This window comes from Rattus norvegicus, chromosome 8, assembly GCF_021556685.1.
Source record: "Rattus norvegicus strain SHRSP/BbbUtx chromosome 8, alternate assembly SHRSP_T2T, whole genome shotgun sequence".
Classification (NCBI taxonomy): domain Eukaryota; kingdom Metazoa; phylum Chordata; class Mammalia; order Rodentia; family Muridae; genus Rattus; species Rattus norvegicus.
The window spans coordinates 122,893,249-122,899,602 of NC_141541.1; the positions used below are offsets into that span (position 1 = coordinate 122,893,249).

At 48.0% G+C, this 6,354-nt stretch overlaps 1 long non-coding RNA gene across 1 annotated transcript; it reads right to left on the reverse strand.

Moving 5' to 3' along the window:
- Window positions 1–612: 612 nt before the first annotated feature.
- LOC120094282 (uncharacterized) lies at window positions 613–1,795 on the reverse strand. Its single transcript, XR_015628240.1, has 2 exons — window positions 1,682–1,795; window positions 613–1,371 (listed from the first exon to the last, which is right to left on the reverse strand). It is a non-coding gene; the product is annotated as an uncharacterized LOC120094282 (long non-coding RNA).
- Window positions 1,796–6,354: the final 4,559 nt, after the last annotated feature.

The following is a 6,354-nucleotide window of genomic DNA, read 5'->3' on the forward strand; positions in this document are numbered from 1 at the left end:
TTGTTATGAAAAGAATAAGACGGGCTCTTTCTCACTCTCTGGCTTCTTGTCTTACCATGGCATTGTGCTCCTCACCTGTGTCATGACTCCTGCTATGAGGCCTTTAATAGAGCCTAGTACAAGTTGGCAATGTTTTCTTGAACCTTTGGTTTCTTTTCTTTATAAACTACCCTGCCTAAGGTATTTTGTTATAGCCATGAAAGCTGGACTAAGACGGGAAGTTAGCACTGATGTGTGTGCCTTTCTATAACTCTACCAGGAAGTGTGGGAGTGGCTTTGAGACGAGGTAATTGGCAAAAGTTGGAAGGGTTTGAAGGAGCTGGTTAAATGCTAGGTCGCGGCAAATGGAGCTGGGTGTGTGATTTAGGTAAGAGTACTTTCCTTAATTCGTCCTCAGAAGATGAGGATACCAGGACATTACTGGCAGGGCACCGAGTGTCCTATGGAAAAGAATAGTGGTCGTTCTCACACTGCTGTGAAGAACCCAGCCATGCCCATGCCCCGAGGCTCATAAACGGTTAAATCAGAAAATTACCCCAGAAGATATTTGGTGGGGGAATTTCTAAACAGCAGATACTGATGGTCTTTTTAGTGAGAGAGTCTTAGCAAGACTAGAGGCTTAGTTCCTGTCTTTATTGCTTGGACAAAAATACCTAAGAAAAGCAACTTGGAGGAGGAAGGCTTATTTTGCCTCATGATTGGAGGACAGGCCATAGCTTAGAGGGCAGTGGAGTGGCCCTCTCCTTCTTGCCTAGTCTAGGGCTCCAGCCTATGGGATAGTGCCAACTCCTTTCAAAGTAGATCTCCCATCCCCCGTTAATCTTTTCTGGAAACGCCCCACAATGCAGGTCGCAAAGTATGTTTCCACACAGATTCTAAGAGTGTTGACACCGACAGTGGATATATTAACTATCACGCTCAGCTGGAGAAGACAAACAGAACAGATAGATTAGGGCGGGAGGGGAAAGGAGGGAATAGTCTAGAAGTGGCCTTTTGCTGGAAAGATCAAGGTTACACCATAGAAAGCCTCCTACTAAAAAGGACAGTGAGAAGCCTGGAGGGCTCCTCTGACAGACCCGTCTTTCCCAGCACAGGTCCAGAAGCCTAGCATATAGACGGGTCAGGAACAGCCTCGGCACTGGCTCGGGCCAGCTCTGGTTCTGCTTCCGCCTGGTGAGGCACTCCGTGGTAGCTCCGGTACTACAGGTTCGGCATAGCTCCTGCGGCAGCAGCAGACTTCCGTGTCATCCACGTGGCGCTCCTTCCGTCACGCACAGGCTACACAGAGTAGTAGTAACAGGCTTCCACTGAGTCCGTAGCGGTTGAAATGGAGGTCAGCGCTAGGAGTGGAGTTGCCTGAGACAGAGATCCCTGAATGGAGTGACACACAGTGTAGCCGAAGTCTGGATCCCGAGAAGAGGCAGCTTGCAGTGTCCGCCTGAGAAAGCCAGACACCCAAAGGGGCAGCCAGGAAATTCGATGGAGGCGGGGTTACCTGGGGCCTTGAGAAACCCTTCGCTGAAGTGGGCATAGAGCGTGGTGCTGGGGTGTGGAGGGACCAGGGACCAGGAGGATAAGGCTCGGTTGGTAGTGTCTGCTGCTCAAGGGTTGGATCCCTGGAGCTCACTGGCAAGCCAGCCTAGTTTAATCTATGAGTTCCAGGTTCAGCGAGAGACCATACCTCTAAAGATAAAGTGGAGAGGGGCAGGATGGCCCAGAGATAAATGCAGTTGCCACCAAGCCTGTTCTTTGGAGCTCACAGGCTGGAAGGAAAGAACCGCCGTTGGCAAGGTGTCTGCAGGTCTCCATGCGTACACTGTGACCTCATAAAGTGGAGGGAGCTACTATGTTCCTGCACTGGGAGACTCAATATTGAGATGCCAATACTCACCTCATTGATCTGTGGCTTTACTCACAAAACCCCAATCAAAATTATATTAGATGTATTTTCTTAGCAATTGATAGGATCGTTTTAAAATGTGTGTCTAAGCACAAGTACTCTGTGGGAGCTGTGATAAGTGGAAATCACCCCTCAAGATGTTACAACACAGTAGAGAAGGGATCTACTCCTAGGCGGTCTCCTCCCTTTCCGAAGTCTATTCCCTTGGGAGAGTCAGTCACCTGGCTGCAGGGACAGGCCCTAGGAAGGTGGGTTCACCTGAAGTTATGGTAAAGAGATGGTTGGATAAATCCTTTCACTGAGATAATACTCCTTTCCTTCCCCAAACGCCTACATCATAGCACAGCTACAAACCACCAGGAGGTATTGTTGTCTTTTGTCTTTCCGATGCCTGCCAGATGCCCTCCCTCCTTTTCTGACCCCTCACCACATTGTGGCTCCCATCTGAATGGAGCTGGTCTTCATGCCAGCTTAACTCAGTGTGGCCACCTTACTTCCTTCTTATCTCTGTGTTTTTCTCCCTTGGGCATCTGTGGACATTTGCAATTTGCCTGTCCTGGGTTTTTGTTTTGTTTTGTTTTGTTTTTTTTGTTATTTGCTTTTTGTTTTTGTTTTTGAATACTAATAAAATTGTCCCAAACTTCTGTCTCAGTCTGTTCTTAAATTCTTTTATGAAAGAGACTAAGAACCCCAAGGGGAACCCATATTTCCTTGGTATTACCTACACCTTAAGTTTTGGAACTTGTGAGCAGTAATGTTAGATGTTTTGAAGACAGAAGAGGCACTGACCGTCCTCTCAGCGTACCTTATAATGACATTCAACATGAAAGATTTCTGTGCCTCCTGCGGGTGCTTTGTAGCCCATGTATGCAATGTAACCAGCCAATGCATCGCAGGCAGAACTCTCTAATTAATGTCACTCATGGGCTCTTTATCTGGCGGTAGCGTCCAGTTCCACCGACTGTGGCTTCAGTCACACCACACTGTCCCCTTTAGATGGGTCCCAAGTCTCAGGTTAGCTTCGGATTGACTAGCTATCAATTAGATCCCCCACAAACCCTTCCTCATGTTTGATTAATGGTCCAGAGCTCAGGGCAATACCTTCCTATGTTTACTAGTTTATTAGACAATATCGACGACAGGATGGAGGGAGGGACGTGTGGATAGAGCCGCCCAGAGCCCCTGTGCCACCTTCAGGAACCTGCATGGATTTGACTTTCCAGAGACTCTTCAATCCCCGTCCGTACTGGTCTTATGGAGCAGTCACTGTATACTCGTGATTGATTAAGTCATTGGCTATTGAGTGCTGAACCATCTATCTAGCCCCACTTAAAAATATTTAATAAAGGGTTGGGGATTTAGCTCAGTGGTAGAGCGCTTGCCTAAGAAGCGCAAGGCCCTGGGTTCGGTCCCCAGCTCCGAAAAAAAGAACCAAAAAAAAATATTTAAGAAAAAAGGCTTGAATCTTAAGTCTGCACTGTTCTCGAGAGCCATCAATCCGAGAAGAGAGCGGGCAAGCAGGCTGGAGAGCTGTGGTTCATCCCCTTCCAGCCAGCGGATTGCGGGATGGGGGGGTAACAATGGCAGTCAGTCATCCCAGAGTTCAGTCTTGTCCCTACACACTGCTGCTCAGTCCTGTCTGAGATCCATGGTGTTGATTCATTTCTCCCTACACCTCCTCTCTCTGGGTCACCGGGAAGCGGGGGAGGTGCGCAAACACCAAGGCCACTGAGGTTTATGTTTGCCCTGGGTTTGTGTTCTTTGTTTTGCACTGAGTTCAAGGCTTAACTCAGAGCAAACAAACCATTACCTGCGTGGCATGTATGTGCTGAGCTGCCTACACATTTAAAACTAAGCACAAATGTGCTCTTATAACCTAGAATGCAGAGTGCCCCTCTGTCCCCATATGAACTGGGCTAGGCTGGACCCCAGCCTCAGGATCAACGCAATCTCAATTTTTGGACAGTTTGAACTCAGTAAGTACCACAGAGGCAGGGCACAGTGGCCTCTTACTTCCCAGTGTTAAGACTCCTGGGTCATCCCTACTTTTGAATCTGGACTTTAAAAGAATGCACAAGTCCTGTTTGACTTCCAGAGTCATTGTCAATGTTTACAGCTAGAAGTGACATTAACTTTTAAAATGGGCTACCGGTAGAGGGACCGTGCATCGGTTTCCCCAACACCCAGAACGCTGAGGCAGGACGATCATGAGTTCAAACACTTCCACGGCTAGGTGGTTAAGTGCACTTGCTACTATAGGAGAGAACCCTAATATCCTAATACAGTTCCCAGACCCACATTGAGCAGGCCACAGCCTCCTTTAATTCAGTTCCAGGGGATCCAATGCTGTCTTCTGACCTCCACGGACACACACACACACACAGACATACACACACACAGACACACACACAGACATAGACACACACACACGGACACACACACAGACACACACACATAGACACAGACACACACACAGACACAGACACACACAGACACAGACACACACAGACACAGACACACACAGACAGACACAGACACACACACAGACACAGACACATAGACATAGACATAGACAGACACAGACACACACAGACACACACACAGACACAAAGACACAGATACACACACACACAGACACACAGACACAGACCCACACAGACACACAGACACAGACCCACACAGACACAGACACACATAAACACACACACACGGACACGCACACAGACACAGATACACAGACACAGACACACACAGACACACACACATAAACACACACAGACACAGACACACACAGACACACAGACACAGACACACACATAGACACAAAGACACAGATAAACACACACAGATATACACAGACACACACACAGACACACACACATAAACACACACACAGACACAGACACACACAGACACACAGACTCAGACACACACATAGACACAAAGACACAAAGACACAGATAAACACACACACAGACATACACAGACACACACACATAGACACACAGACACAGACACACACATAAACACACACACAGACACAGACACACACATAAACACACACACAGACACAGACACACACAGACATACACACACACCGCACATACTTTCTTGACTCCAACTCCCCCTAAGAATGGAGCTGATTGCATCTTGACGTTATCCGGCGAGCAGTGGGTTTAGACTCCCGAGGCTCCATGCCTGCGGCGGCTGCGTGCCCGATGTCAGATAGAGACAGGTCGATTCTCCCAGTTACTGGGTCCTTTAGGGTAGATATCACTGCATTGACCAAGACGTGGGCATCACCTGTAAGTGCAGAGAAGGAAGGGCTGTATCTTTGTACTGTGCTGTATTAACAGACACCTGACGTAATCGATGCAGTTAAGAGACAGGCTCGTGTTGGCTCAGTTGGGGAAGCTGGCTGCTTCCATTGCTTTAGGCCGATGGCAAAACGGCACATCACGGGAGGAGCCATGACACAGCCCAAGTCACAACAGGTTGCAAAAGGGCAAGGGGGACGCTGGGTCCCATGACTCCTTCCATGGGTCATGCCCTAACGACCTAAGTTGTCCCAAAGGCTTTGCCTCTTTAAGGTTATACCACCTCCCAGTACCACTGCATTTGGAGAGGAGGCCACTAACGTAGGCCTTTAGGGGACATTTAATATGAATAATGTAACGAAAGATTCACAAAAAATCAGATCAAAGGCGGCCTGGGCTGTATGACACACTGTGCCGACTCCTTTAGCCAGTTAATGGACGGGTTAATACAGTCAGCTTCCCATAGGCATGGAAGGCTCCCAAGGACAAGGCCATACTTTCCTCAAGTGCCAGCCGGGGCCAAAGCCTGGCTCTCTATGCCTCTGTGATCCTTATACTTCTTGGAAGAGTGCTATCTCCTGTGGTAGCGTGGCCAATGCTCATCCTCACTGTGTGATATATGAACTGCTCTAATCCTCCCACATCCCCTCCCGGGATGGCTGTTATTAATATTCTCATTTATGACTGAGGGAACCCAGTTACGAGAGGTTAAATCACTTACTTGAAATAAGTCATTAGGAGTAGAACTTGGATTTGACCCAGGCGGCCTGATCCAGGATTTCTATTTTTATCCAAAATATTATCCTGGATAGATATGGAATGAGAAACCTTAGCGGAAAAGCTATTTTGATTTTAAAAATTGGAGGTTTGCGGGGGCGAAAAATAAGTCACAGGATCCAGAATTGTTAGACTTTAAGATGAGATTTCCCCCAACCTCAGTATAAATGTGTGTGTGTGTGTGTGTGTGTGTGTGTGTGTGTGCGCGCGCGTGCATGTGTGTGTGTGCTTTTATGGGTGCAGAGGCCAGAGGAGGGCTCTTCTTTCTCCACAATGCTGTGTACTTTGGCAGTTTAGATGCAGTCTCTTACTGGTCAAGTGGAGGGACCTTCTTGTCATCTTCCTAGGGCTGGGATTTCA